Here is a 15458-nt window from a genome sequence, read left to right on the forward strand (position 1 = left end):
GCCCCAAAATACAGCCACCAGGGGCCACGCCCAGTACATATGGTAGGCGTCTTCGTTTGGTGCATCACATTTCAAGCATTTACCCGTATATCCCACCACAAACTTGGCTAATCTAGCTGGGGTGTATTGCAGCTGGTTGAATATTTTAAATTGAATTAGCCGCAGTCCCGAAATAAGAGAAACAGATTTAGTGAGTGGACAGTATTCTTGCCATTTCTGCTCGCCTATGTTGGTACCCAGTTCCCGTTCCCAGGCTTCCCTTATGGTGTTGCAGGAGGTTGAATGTGTCTGGACCAAAGTATAGAACAGCGAAACCCCTTTCCTCGGCCCCTCAGTAACTGTCCTAGCCCTTATGCATTCGTGGGTAGGGAGTTCCATGGGGAATGTGGGCCATTTAGCAGCAAACTCAGCCTTCATGCAACGATATTGGAATCGTTTGAGCAGACCGCCCCCACCGTGTCCATGAAGTCCCTCCGTTTACAAATGTGCCCCCCGGAAACATATCTCGCAATTCAAATTGTTTAGTCGGGTCCCATGTTGTTTATCAAACGTGGGTGCGATGCCTGGGTAGTTCCATAATGGAACTTCTGGATCATATGGTGTCTCAATTCAAACTCTTATACATTTTGGACCATGCATGCAGAGTAGCACTTACTGGGTTGAACTCGCAGGGGTCTTTGTGATTTGGATTAAAGATAATTGACCGAACATCAGAGGGGGAAGCCGTATAATTCTCAATATGGATATGTGTGGATGTGTCATTTGGGTCAAACCAATGTTTAGCGAATTGTGCTTGAGATGCTAAATAATATAATTCAAAGTCTGGGGCTGCGATGCCACCGCTCGCAAACGGTTCCACCATCTTGGTCCATTTAATCCTTGCTGTCTTCCCGCCCAAAATAAACGAGGTAACAAGCGATTGGAGTTTCATAAAGAAGATTTTGCCAGGCCAAATGGGGATATTACCGAAATAGTACAGTAACTTTGGAAGGACAAACATTTTAAGGAGAGCCACTCGACCGTATAGCGAAATGGGGAGTTTTGTCCACAGTTCTAATTTAGTCGTAAAGTATGAAGAAGTTCTTCATAATTATCAGTATATGGTGTACTTTTATTGTTGGATACTACGACTCCCAAATAACGGACCCGTATTGGGGACCATTTGAATCCGCTGATATTGGACAGATCTGGTGTGGATGGGGTCAGCGGAAACAAATCAGATTTAGAAATATTCATCTTATACCCCCGAGTGTTCGGAAAACAAATGGATATCAGCCCTGACGGGTCCCAGATTGGTTTACGAGTCTCGGACATAGATCAGAGTGTCATCTACATACAGAGATATGATCTATGGAGGGCCTGTCATTCTGATTCCCCTGTGTGCATGTGTTTCCCGAACAAATTATGCCATGGGTTCAATCGTGAGGGCAAACAATATGGGGAGAAGGGACAACCCTGCCTGGTGCCTCTACCTAGGGAAAAAAGAGAACACAAAGTATGGTTGGTTGAGGACCCTAGCTTCCGGGTTGGTGTAGAGCAGTCTGACACACTTTAGGAAGTATTGTCCTATACCGAAGCATTCTAGAACTGAGAAGAGGTAGGCCCACGACACTGAGTCGAAAGCCTTCTCAGCATCTAAAACTGAGAATCGCAGCCTTAGCTTTCGGGTTAATTTGAGCCATTACTCCAAAAAGCCGTCGCAGGTTAAGAGCGGTGGATCGGGTGAGAATAAAGCCCACCTGATCAGGATGGACTAAGGTGGGCATTTATGGAAAAAGTCTGGTCGCAAGGATTTTGGCATCTGTATTAATAAGGGAAAGAGGTCTATAAGAGGACATGGCGTGTGCGGGGCGTCTAGGTTTAAGGAGCAAATTGATCATAGCTTTGCGCATTGAATCAGGAAGTGTGCCATGCTCCATTGCCTCCTCCCACACCTTCAGTAGAATTGGGGCTATCTTATCCTGGAACTCTTTGTACAGTTAGGTATCAAGGCTGTCTGAGCCAGGGGCCTTGCCAGTTGTCAGTGCCTTTATGGCTGCAGTGATTTCTTCTAGCGTGATAGGTGAATCTAGAGTGGTACGAGCCTCCAAATCCAGGGAAGGGAGATCGAGTTCCCGCAGGTAATCAGATATCTCCTCTCCAGACATAACATCTCGGTTAGAGTACAAGGTTCTATAGAATTCTGTGAACTTTGCATTAATGTCTTCCTCCCGGTTTATCACCTCCACCTGTGCAGTCTGTATACTGGCTATCGGTCTACGGTAACCCTCCATTCTAAGCATGTTGGCCAGGAATTTACCAGCATTATTACTTTCACTGTATCTTCGGGCAAGAGCTGGGGTTGTCATATATAGAACCTCTCTATTGGCCAGTTTATTAAATTCACTCAATGTATGGTGTATGTCGTGAGGGTTTCTTTGCTATGTTAGTACTGTAATCTATTTCAAGCGTTGTTAATTTAGCTTTCGTTTTCCAAGTTCTTTCCCCAACTGTCGTTAAAAACACAGTAGTTTTAGCCAAAAGGATACCTGTCACCCATACCTTAAACGTTTCCCATAGCGTAGAGTGTGTACTAACCGAACCCTCATTTAGATCGAAGAAATCATCAATCTCCGTATGGAGCGATTCACATACCTGCGGGTCTCTAAGTAGCGCAGGGAGCATCCTCCAGCGACTAGCTCACGGCGGGGCATCTCGTAGTGTTAGGGTAAGCAAGATCGGGTAGTGCTCCGAGAGAGTTCAGGGATGAATCTCGCTAGTCGATATCGTATCTGAAAGGGAAGTGCTGATGAGCCAGTAATCTATCCAGGTCTCGAGTCATGGACGGTTGAATAGTATGTGTACCACCTGCAGAGCGGGTGGAATGAGCGCCCTGCATCTATGAGGGGTACTTGTTCCATTATCTGTTGTAGTGAGGCCACAGCCTTAGTGATACCTCGGGGGATAACAGAGGTTCTATCAAGTACTACATCATGAACCGATTTATTCCCCCCACCCCCCCCCATGGTACTATCAGGTGTATGAAGCATACATAGTACTATCCGGTGAAATTCCAGATCATCGATATTTGGTCCATAGGTGTTAAGTATCACGATTGTCCGGCCAGCCACCTCCCTCCACACCAGCACAAACATGCCCTTGGCGTCTACTCTACTGTCCAAGTAACGGAACCCTATTTACGGATGGATCAGGGTGAGGACGCCCCTGGGCCTACATGTATTTAAATAAACCATTTATGTTTACAATGCATAGTGTTTCTTTGGACCATTTGTATTACAATTGCTTTGTACTGATTCTACAGCCCTCTCTCCCTCCTAAAATAAGCCTGGCTGCTCCATCTACGCTACCCCAAACTCAGCTTGTACAGCCTTATACTAAGAGTGGAGTCTTGTACTGTCTCCATTGAAGGGTTTTACTAAGCCCTTAGTTGGACTTCAGATAAACTGTCCCAACATGCAGAATTTCATTTTTGGGGTTCTGGTTTCCTAACCTACTGGCCCCCCATCCTAAACTGGCTGCTGGATTCCGGTTCTCTTAAATTTGTTGGAAGGCCAGTCGCACTTCAATAGAAATCCTCTTGCCACTGCAACCCTTACCTCGTAAGCGGACCTAATTACGTCCATTGTCAGGTCCCAGTGATTGTGAATTCTACGGAAGCTGCTGGCCTGCAGACCTCCACAGGCGCTCTGTGAAAATAGTCTCAAGTTACTGCTGAATTTCCAACACCTCTAGGGGAAATTGATAGAATAATAAACCAGTCACTCTTCAGGTTTGACAGGAATCTGTAAAAGAAAACATACTGATCAGGTCTGTATCAGCACCCACCTTTTTCTTCCAAGTCCTCCCTTTCACCTCCCCGACATGAGTCGCATACCTGGAAAGCCCAAGCTATTGGCCAAGGTGCCATTGTTTAAGGAAGTAGAAGCTTGCAAACACGCATTCTGTCCCAGTCAGAAAAGGTACTTTGACTTCTGTGTTCTGAATGTTGAATTGTTTCTAAAGCTATTGAAAAACTAGTCTTGCCTCTTTCACTAACTCTACAAATTATCTGCACCATTTATCTTCTTTCTTTTCTTCCGACTATCTTCCTTGGACACTCCTCTCCTCGATTGTTAGTTATGCAACTAACACAACACTGCAGAATTCCTACAGTAACTCCCAACCAGGTTTTAGCAGTCTTGTACAATCACGTGCCACTACACTGCTGCACACATTCGCAACAGTTAATCCCTGGTCCCAGGGAGAAAACACAGGCCTCAAGACACTAGTCTCCAAAAAAGTGAGGAACCTAGGGACACTTGTCACCAGGAATGCTTCCTTGAAGAGGAAGTGGGCCTGTGAGGAGGTACTCCTCTTGAGCCAAACCGCCACCGGAGCCATGTAGAAATACTGTTGTGGGTGCCTTTGAAAGGATTAACACCCTGCCAATTAGCTCATGCCACCCAAAGGTTTTGATAACCAATCTAACACAGAACAAAAGGTCAAGGACTCTGAATATGTTGACCCCACAAGATAAACCGCTCACACGGGAGAACAGAGAGAGCAGAGAGTTGGGGGCAGATCTATCTCCTCGGCTAGGGCCTCCCTCAGGAACAGCCTACCTGCCTCTCTCAAACTTGAGCAGAACCACCTACTATTCGGAAGCAACTCAAGACCTTCCTTTTCGCTTCTGCTTTCTCTCTTCCTCTCCCCCGTTGATGCACCAGCTCTGTGCAGTGGTCACCTGGTCACCCTCTGAACTCCGGCCCAGGCTAATACATGTCCAGTTGCCCTTGCACTACCTCTGGGCGCCCCAGCACTTAAGGGTCTGTATCTGCAACCCTACAGTCCCCTTCTCTCGGCACTTATGAGCCACCCGCTGGCTGCACTTTTAAGTTAATTGCACTTCCCCCTTCCTCTCCCCCCCCCTGGCACTTCTCCCATTCCCTTTTGATATTGTATTTTTATCACGCTCATACACAAGTGTTTCAGAGCGCAATCTGTTTCAGGGCTCTTCCTTGTGCTTGCGCGATCTGAATGACACAAGGCCTAGTAAGCTCATTATTTTGTCCTCCCTTTGTTTCCCACTCCTCATCTTGTCGCGCCTAGAAACACTGGAGTACAGGTGCGTTATAAATGCCACATCACATATCACAGGCCACGCCGACGTCCATGTGTATGCTCAAAATCTGGTGCAATGACAACAAACTAGACTCACCTCTGGAGAGAGCAGAGAGGATGGGACCTTCTCTGAAGGTGTCTTGATGAAAGGAAGTTAAAGAACTTTCAGCCAGTTCCTACACTGCCTGAGGGAGAACACTGACTAATCACATTGCAGAATCCTCCTGTTCGGGTCTGTGACAGAACTAGGAAGAGCCCATCTTAGGTGACAGGGTTGTACCCCTTAGGTTTAGCCTGAACTACCCAAAGGTTTGGTAGAAATGGCTGAGCAGCCAGGCTTAATCTAGGAGGGAGAATGGCTGTAGTGAGGCACATAGTACTAAGAGCATACATTCAATTCAAGGAAACATTCATACACTAGCAGTTATGTAAACGTAGTTATTTATTTTATATAACTAAGGCTGTAGAAATAAGTCATGTAAGTACTATCCACACAGTAATTACACAGTGGAATAAAAGGTAGCACACTTTACAACAATGTAAAGTGTTGGGAAGATTAATCATTTGTATGCTTCATCCCCTCACCTAGTGAGACCCCCAGCACTTTTTGCTGGACTTCTGGACCTCTTTCTTTAATCCTGAATGAGTGGAGCCTTTTCCCACTCATCCATTCTTAGGGACTCAGTCGTTTGGAACTCTGTTCATTGTGTTTTACTGTCCTATGTAGTCTACTGTCCTCCATATCTCTCACAAGGCATCTGCATTTTACTTTTATAGTACACAGCTCCTTATGGGCAGTGTTGCTGGGAACCCTTTGGGTTCTCCTTTGAGAATATTTTCTATATCCTAGAGTAACTACAGTTCTTAGTATCTCTCAAACTTTATAGTCTGAGAGATTGCCACACACCACCAACTGTGGAGTGCCAAGGGGATACTTCGTATTCCCCTTCTCTCTGCTCTTTTGACTTTCATGTCACATAGGCAATCTCCTAGGTATGGCTGATGGCAATGGACGTGTTCTACCAACTATTCTGTGAATGTTCTACCGCAGGCTATGTCCATAGCCCTGGTTATACACAATAGGGTCACCCAAGTACTACCTTGCTGGCTCCATTCATTTTTCGCCATTACTAGAGTGGTTGTTCTTTGTCAGCCCTTCTTCTACCATCCTGGGAGGGGGAGGCCAAGTGTGTGTTTTACCCTTGGCAGGAACCCTTGGGTGTCCCCTCCTAGACTCCAGTGTGTTTGGGCAGGCAGGCAGGCAGGAAGTTGTGGAGGAGTTTTTCACTCTGATGCCCTTTGTCTGACCGAGTGCCTGAATAGAACCAGCTCCCACTGGGGGTCTGGCTGACCTGATTGGACAGCCAAATTGCCCTTTCTTTAAAATAGCTGAGAGAGATTGCAGAGGACTGTGTGCTGGAACTGTATAAAAAGGTGAGGCTCCCGAGGTGAAATGCTACTGGAAATTGAAGTAACTGACCACTGCTGTCCTGAGCCCCTTTTCTGTGCTACAGAGGAACTCCGAAGAGGCCGACACCTTCCCTTTGACTGGTGAGAACAACCAGTCCCAAGACAAACTTTGATTTGAGCCATTTCCCAAGGTCCTGTGAGTTTCCAGAGCTGCGGAAACCAAATACCCAAAGACCCGCTGGCCATTTCGAGTGCATCGTTGTGGAAAGGCTGAATCTGTCCAAGTCTTTGCTAAGCCTTCAAGGACACTCCAGAGACACAATCCAACTCGTCCAGACCCCCTTAGCAGAGGACTGGACTGCAGGAACCGAACAAGATTGACCGGGGCAAATTGCGTCCTTTGTTGGTGCTGCAGAAAAGGTGCCAATACCGCAGAGTGACCAGAGAAGTAGATGGAAGCCATGCCAGAGCTCTTCCCTCGAGAATGCTGCGGAGAGATCCTATCCATTGCTCTGCCTTTCATCATCAGACCAAGGGTCCGGTACTGTCGGTTCCGGCACTGCCACATCGAGGAGAATCCAGCTAGGATCTTTTCTTCTAACCCAAGGTACTGTGGGGAGACAGGTATTGCTTAACTTGATCGATGAAATCGCTCCAGAGCATTGGTGTGCACATCGCGTCCAGGGTAACCCCTCTTTCCTCTGACTCAAGCCGCCACTTGTGTCCCTTTAGCAAGTCCTGAACAGAGTCTCTGACGTTGGTTTAATCCTGCTACATCCTAAAGACTAGAGACTCTAAAGTAGCCACAGGAACTTTTCGTATTCTGCTGCTTGTCAAGACTGAGCCCACTTGAAATGACTTTAGCTAGGGTTGCATTTTGGAACTTAAAAGACTTGCTTTTTGAAGAAATTGACTCTAGAACCTTAAGCCTTGCTAGTATAACAATAATCAACTATGTTCCTTCCCAAAAGTCACTATTTTATGTGTATGCAGAGTAAATGTCTTTACCATATTTCTGCTAAGATTTGCGAGTGCGCGTTATTACTGATAATATGATAGAACTGTCATTACTGTCAAATGCTGTAACAAATGTCACCGCTAGCAACTACAAACTAAGCAGTGGCCTTTGAAAAGTATTCCTAAGGGTTTTGGTTTATGGTGCTAAGTATTTAAAAGTAATTATTGTGTAAATATAATAAATCTATATTTTAATATAAACGTGCGTGCGTTTCTTTGAAATGCATTACTACCTAGGTTCAGTGTACTTACCTACAGCTCACATCTTTCTCTTATGATAAGCCTGACTGCTTTGCCACTCTACCAAGGTTCCATGGCTAGTACAGACTGTTACCAAGAGTGGCGGATCTACATACCATTGGGATAGCTTAGTCTTACCTCCAAGTGGGGCTTTAGGAAATCTCCCCTAACATAAAGCAACACAAAAGTTAGAGAAACTATTGAAACTAATAAGCAAACTTTACATCAACTCTTGCAACTTCAATAAAACCCTGCCTAGTCAATCTTGAAAAGTTGAACCCTATACTAGGTGAGTCTCACAGAGTCAAGGTTGGCACTTGGGGTCCAGTGACCGAGGGCTGAGGAGGAAAGAGGCAGGCCAGCAATAGACAGAGTAACGTCTACAAAATTTTTCTTCAGGTTTGCAGGTAACTGTTTAGCAATTTAGAGTCCAATGGGCAGCTGGGTCCCCAAGATGAGGAGACAGTTGTCCCCGGTCCAGGTTTCTTGGCCTTGGCGGCTGAAGAAGGAACTTTGGATGGAACAGGTGGAAGCACTCAAGCAGTGGGATGTCCAGCACAGGACCTTCGCAGCACTGGTGCGTTGGAGCCCTTCACAGGCTTCGGGTTAGCAATGGTTGTTGTCCGGTAGACTTCTCTTCGGTTTTCAGTCCACGACTCAGCTGAGGGGATGTCAAGGTGCAGAAAATTGTCACTGCAGGTCAAGAAGGATGCCCACAGGTTTCAGCCGGAACCGCGCTTCACACGAAGCTGCACTGCAAAATGGCACAGGTCCCAGGGTATTGGGAGTTTGCAGCCCCGGAGGGTCACAGCTCTTCGTGGGATGGCACAAAATGTAGGTGGTCTCGAGACTGGTTTGGCCCACCAGTCCAGGGGAGGGAGTCTTCAAGAGATCTTCTCTGTTGCTCAGAATTGTGGGGTGCATTTAAGGCCCCAAACACAAATCCCCTCCACCCGAGACTTGGCATTTAAACCCTGTCACCAAAAACGGCTGTGCTTTGCTTTCCCTGTCACATGAGTGGCAAGCATTGGAATACTGCAACCCAAAAACGGCCCTGCATTGTTTTATTTCATCTGAATGACAAGAAATGATGCACTACATCCAAAAACGTCCCTGCGTTGTTTTGTTTCACCTGAATGACATGGAGTTATGCACTACATCAAAAAACTGGCTTGTTTTACTTTTAATTCTCATGAGAGGCAAGGCTTTCAAAATTACAACGCAACACAGCTTTTGCTTTCCATTTCAAAAACACAGCTTGCACACGTGTGAAAAAGAAAAATGACTTTAAAAAGCCACCGTGAAAGGATAGCTCTGCTTGGAAAGAAATAGCAGGGAAATATGCTAAGGGGCCAGGGGGGTGGTGACTTAGCAATGTACATTATGTTACTGTACTATGTCAGAGGACACGCAAATCCAGGGAGACAGGAGAAGGAGGATGGAAAGAAGGCGGCTCAATTTTACCATCCTTGAGAGTGCAGTGACCAGACCCCTTGCCTCGCTGTCCAGAGTGTCCCGAGATCCAGCTGGCTTTCCAGAATCCCAAACCAAGGCTTACTTTGTAAGTAGAAAATAACCCCAGCCCTAAATTGCATAAGCCCTTCCTTTTTGTAGCATTGCACCCACTGAAAACCCCATTGAAAACCCCACATTGCTAGTGTAATTCAGTCACCTTCCCATGGAAGAATCTGTGTTTAGCCTGTGTATGTTCGCATATTCCCTTTGGTAAACCTCCCAGTGTCTGTAAATACTTAGCATATTATATTCTTTAGTAAATCAATTAATTCTCCCATTGAAATACATGGTACAAGTTGGTTAAAAATCGAACTTAACCCCCTTGTCCCTGGTGTCCTTCTTTAATAATTATAGTAATTAAAGTGTTGCCTCATAAGAATTAGTCTCCTTGTAACTGAAAACCAAATTTGCCCGTGTGTTGTATGCATTACACCACAAACTCCTATTTGCATCTTCCCTATTAAAACCCCAACCTGTAGTCCCATTGAGAGCAATCCCTTTTGCCTACAAGTCTATCTGTTATGTGTCTCTGTCTGTGTCAATGAAAACCGATTTTCCTATTCTGAGCTATACCCTTTACCTGAACTGCCTGTCATGGTAAATCCAGTGTAATACTAATTTCCATTTGCAATTGTATTTTTCCTTGTGCATTTGCTTTCTCCCCAAAACCGATCTTCCTACTTTACCCCAACGTGTGCCGATTAGTAGTCTCTAAGCCTCCCTATCTCCTCAAGTGTAGCAACACAAATTTCCTTTCATTCTGTCCCAAAGCATTTGTGAGTAATAATCAAAATCCCATTCTGCCATTTTGCTCCAAAAACAAGTTTTCACTTTCTTTGCCGACTTCCCATCTGGGGGAGGTGGGCTGTACTCTAAATCAGATTTTCTCTCTTTATCCCTACTCCTTGACACTGCCTTCCATTCAAAGGAATCAAGTTAGCTAATGTTTGGGGGGTGAGTGTTGCAGGGGGGCGTGCTAAACCGTTGGTGTCATCTCTTTCTAAAATTGCTCTTTTTCTGTGTCGCCATTAAAGATTGTGAGAATTGTACCAGTATATTTTAACCTAATTCTTTTGTCGAAATGAGTGCATTATGTTACCACAACATTAGTGACTGTGAAATTTTTGATTTTCCTTTTTCATTACATAATTAATAAATATCTTATTGATACACACCAGGGTGTTTGTGTAGGTTGGGTGCGAGATGGGTTGGAGTCCTACTCATACAGAAAAGAACCTGTGGTTTATTAAAAATAAAAAGCGCTTTATTATACACCACATTCATTGTAGTGGAAGGAGTCCCTGGCTGGAGTGTGCTGTGTAATAAAACTGACAAAATGGGGGCTCGTGCCGCGATTGAGATAAGAGTTTTCAGCCGTGTCAGTGATGGTAAGCTGTGTTACACTGTGATGCCGCCAGCGAAACTTGTACCCTAGGTATCAGAGCGGTGTGGCCAAATAAAATATTTTAACCATAAACTAGGCAAGAGCAGGGTGGAGATGTTGTCCTTGCATAGATAACCCACCAGCAGTAGAACACTCTTCATAATGAGCACCGTGGAAATTAACACGGCTAGGCAGCACCTTCTGTCCAAATTATTCATTAGAGGGGAATGGGTAGAACAAGAAGATGAAGCCTGGCTATCTAGTATAATTCAACAGGTGACCTCTGTAAATATGGAAGTGTGGCATGACAGTGGCCTGTTACATCAAGCCCTGACTGAGTTCTATATGACTCAGTACATCAAAGATGAGCAAATTAAGATGGACCAACTCACTACATACATGTACTTCCACATGATAATCATGGAAGAAATGTACCAAGAAAGTGTAACCTCTGTGCAAAATCAGTCTGAGCTTTTAAATCAAACAAGGCAGGTAGAGGAGAAAATGCGAGAGAGACAAAATTCTGAGTCAGAATTCCGAAATACCATCCAGCAGCTAAAGGATGAGTTGGCAGTACAGCAACAAACCAATTCAGAGCGAGAGTCCCAATTATGTGGACTAAAAGAGGAGTGCCAAGAAAGGGTCAATTCGATGAGAGAGTCAACTAAAATTGATACAATAAGTGACATACAATAGTGTGTGCTTAGAGGATATGGGCATTTCGAAAAATCAGAGTAAGCAATTAGAAGAGGAAAATAGCAAGTTAATTATTAAAGAGGTCCATTCCCAAGGGGAATTTGACCAGGAGCTCCGAAAGTCAAGTGCTATGAAACAGAGAGATAACTTTAGTGAATTAAATAGCACACTGTATTAGAAAAACAATGCCCTATGCCAGGAAGTGTGCAAATTAAAGACCGACCTGGAGAAAAGTGATCCGTGTTTTCAGGAACTAACATAAAATCAGAGAATGAAAAATGAATGGGGCACATAAGACGAATAGAATGTGATCTAGAGCAGACAATACAGACCAAAAATGCACAGTGTGAGGAGATGTATCTCCTTCAACAGAAGGGGTCTGAGTATTCCCAGAAAATACAAGAAGCACAGAAAGAAAAATGAGGCCCTTTGTGATGAGAACAAGGGACTCCAGAGCCAAGTAGTAGAACAAGGGAAGGTCATAGAAGTCAGTAAAGCCCTGATAGTATTTAAAGGCCTGAGCCTTGTGCTCTATCAAGAAATAGGGCCGGAGAAAGAGAAATTTGCAAGGTTAGAAAAAGAGTGTTCTAGATTTAATAAGGACTTGAGGAACCCTGAATAGTTAAGAGTGTGGCGGGGCAATCCCTATAAGATCTGCATCCCCAAAGGAGAACAGACAGAGGAAAAATGGGTCCACAGCAATCAGTTGAAAAGCGGTCATCCCAGACGCGCTTTGCGACTGATTGATGAGCCAGATGAAAAGCGAGCAGAGGAACCATCTGAAGAATGAAAAGGAGGAAAAATCATATTGTAAAAATGAAAGAATAAAAAAGTTTGTCGTATACAAATTGCAAGTTGTTATCGTTGTAAATTCTTTTTAAATCTTCTGGCGAAAAGTTCAAAAAAAGTACTGAAACTTGTTTTATTTAATCTTCTATTAGAGAACTAACATCCTTAAATTCCAGCCTGGAGAGGAAAACCACGGGGACCTGGAAGGAAAGGAGGAAAGGGGCTGCCGTGCCACACTCTCCAATCCAAAGATGGAAGGTGATACTGGAGTGCCCAAAACCCTGAGGAAGGAAAATTAACCTGAAGGAAACCCCACTCTGCCCTACTCTTCGCCAACAAAAAGTAATAGAAGAGCGGGGGGGCGGGATCTGCAGGGTGCCTTTATGGCCCTAAACAGAAATCCCCTCCAAATGAAACATCGCATTTAAACCCTGTCACTAGAAACAGCCGTGCTTTGCTTTCGGGGCGCTGTTGAGCAGCGCAAGGATGCAGACTTAATCCTTGTCGCTCCGCAGAGGCTGTGATATATCCTGGGAAAACATCCTGTAATCGGCGGATGTTAGCCATATAAAATATATTTGATTTCGAAGGAAGACCTCCTCCGTGGGAAGCCTGCTCCTGAAGTGAGAGAATACAGCAGATTGGGGAGGAAATCAGAACGACCGACACCGGGCGCCATCTTGGAGGCGGATTGGGTCTGGACGCGGTCCCCGATACGTGAAAAGCTCTGCGTAGATACCGCAAAGCCACTGACACAGACGACTATGGTCCGATAGAACCCCAGACCTCCGGTGTAACACTGGACTTTGCCAGGATTCCAGTTATAAAGACGCCCAGGAGCATTAGATACCCCCAAGTCGAACCATGTCCTGATATGCACGCGGAATCTAGGGCTGAACACCCCGCAGGCTGACGAAATAGGACAGCGCGGAGCAGAACTGGGAATGAACACAGCTGAGAACTTGAGCCATATCCTGTAAATGGTGCGTTCCACGGGCGGATTAGAGCAGGGATCGAAAGCGGCGGATGATCTGTGCCATCTCTAGGGGCCAACAAACTATGTGCAAACCAGACCGTCCTGGGAACTGTTCTCCCCCACACGCGTCGGCTGCAACTACACTGGCACGGACAGTGTACATGGACAAGAAAGAAATACAAATATCTTCGAACATTTACCTTGCAGTCAGCGACTTATTTCTGGACCCGAGACAGAGCCCAACAGAACCCCGACCAACCAGAGTGACCCAGGAGCACCGACAGCATCAGGAGGAGTGACCCCAGATAACCTTATGACGGCAATTCAGGACACAGAAAAAAAACTGGAAACCAAGATCCAAGAAGTGGGCGTAGATGACTCATTGGTACGAGCGGACCCGAGCAAGGTGAACGAGAGAGTGGCATCAGCCGAACAAAGGATAAGTGACCTGGAAGATGTTGTGGAAACTATGCACAACAAAATTCAGGGCCTCGTGGGCACCACAAAGACCCTGGAGGATAGAGCAGAGGGACGCTCCAGAAGATTTACCATCTGGTTGGTAAGGGTCCCGGAACGGATGGAGGGAGACAGTACAGAGCTCTTCATGGAGAAGTTGATACTAGACACACTACGACCCCGTTGCCTCTCCAAACCATTCACAGTGGAGAGAGCGCACAGGGTCCCAGGCCACACCACCCACCTCTGGGGGTGCTCCCATAGGCCATAATAGCCAAGCTCCTTAATTTCAGGGATCGAGATGTGATCCTACAAGAAGCCCGGGAACAAGGGAATATCCTGATGGAGGAAGCGCGAATTCTGATATTCCCAGATTTCACTCAAGAGGTGCAAAGACAAAGATGGGCTTTTGATTAAGTAAAGAGGAAACTTTGGGAACATGGCGTGAAATATATGATGTTCTTTCCTGCCAAACTAAAAGCGCTAGCTGATAATCACACTTCTTCCACACACCGAATGACGCCTGGAACTGGTTGGAATCCAAATATGGTCAACCTACCAACTCAAACGCACGGAACGCCAACACTGAAAGTGATACGGATACACAGAACTAAATCACAATGGACACATAATTTGGTCGATACCCGACGGATTTGCAAAAGAAGGAGAGAGGTACCATCAGAATTTACAGCCGACGATGTGGCCGAACCCCTGACTGCGACACAGCCGACCTCGCCGATACAAGCGAGACCGTAGGACTAAGCAGTCCCACCTGTATCTTTTTTTCTGTGATGTTTGTTGACGGAGCCCCATCACAGTCCGAGGCAGGAGCACGCTCCTGTGCCACTACAGTTTGGGGATTATGGCTACCAAAGGGGGGACGTGGGGTGAAGGGTGATAAAGGAAAAAAGCAGTAGATACAGCACACACGCCGCAGAAAGCGGACCATATCCAAAACGACAACACACTCCATGACCTACACGGGCAGAGGCTGACGGATGCCCTGAATAAGGGTATGACCACACTCTATGATAAAGGAGCACAACCAGGTGAACGGAAGGGACCTCAAACAATCCCAATAAGGGGAATAATCAGAGATACTGATATACGACCATAAGCTGAATGTCATGTAAGGTAGGAACTTGGAATTTGCAGGGTCGGGGCAAAAGATCTACGCAGGCCGAGATTAAACATTTTTATGTAGATATGGTATCCAAATCGCACTGTTACAGTAGACACATGACTGAGGACAATCTCAAGGGACTACGGAAGAACTAGGGAGGCACACTGGTGGGCACCTCATACACATGATCCAGGGGGGTTCTCACCTTGGTAGCGCCCTCAATAACCTCTACAGGTACAAACCTCAGAGGGAGACGATGTACGCACGCACATCATAAGAGGCACACAAGAGTGTCACACTTTATGTATTGTAAACTCATACGCACCTAATTCTGACAATTAAGTCACCTTTCAAAAAGTGGGCGAACTACTAGGCAAACACAGGCCAGAGATCCTTGTTTGGGGGGTAGATTTTTTATTTTTATATTTAAAGTTGTTTATTAGTTTTATTAACAAACTTTTACAACATACAAACATCTCTGTAACTCAATCATTAAAAAATAACATTCGAAAAAAACTCAAGAATGGAAATAAGGACATAAAAGAATCTATACGTATTTCAATTAAGGCTACAAGCAATATTTATTGTCTCTTCACTTTTTTTGTACATTTAGATAGATTTTAATTTAGATAGATTTTAATTGTTACCTGGATCCAGATATGAATCGGACGGGGATGGGAACTTACCAACGACACCGCTCCACACGAGCCCTTAACAGAATAGTACAAGAATTACATTTGCAGGAATTATGG

General features: G+C 45.3%; 1 protein-coding gene across 6 annotated transcripts in view; it reads right to left on the reverse strand.

Moving 5' to 3' along the window:
* The window catches only part of CABIN1 (calcineurin binding protein 1), a 1968820-nt gene that overhangs the window by 1634822 nt on the left and 318540 nt on the right, over nt 1-15458 (reverse strand). The window lies entirely within an intron of this gene.

This window comes from Ambystoma mexicanum, chromosome 10 (assembly GCF_040938575.1).
Source record: "Ambystoma mexicanum isolate Mex_15411 chromosome 10, UKY_AmexF1_1, whole genome shotgun sequence".
NCBI classification, from domain to species: domain Eukaryota; kingdom Metazoa; phylum Chordata; class Amphibia; order Caudata; family Ambystomatidae; genus Ambystoma; species Ambystoma mexicanum.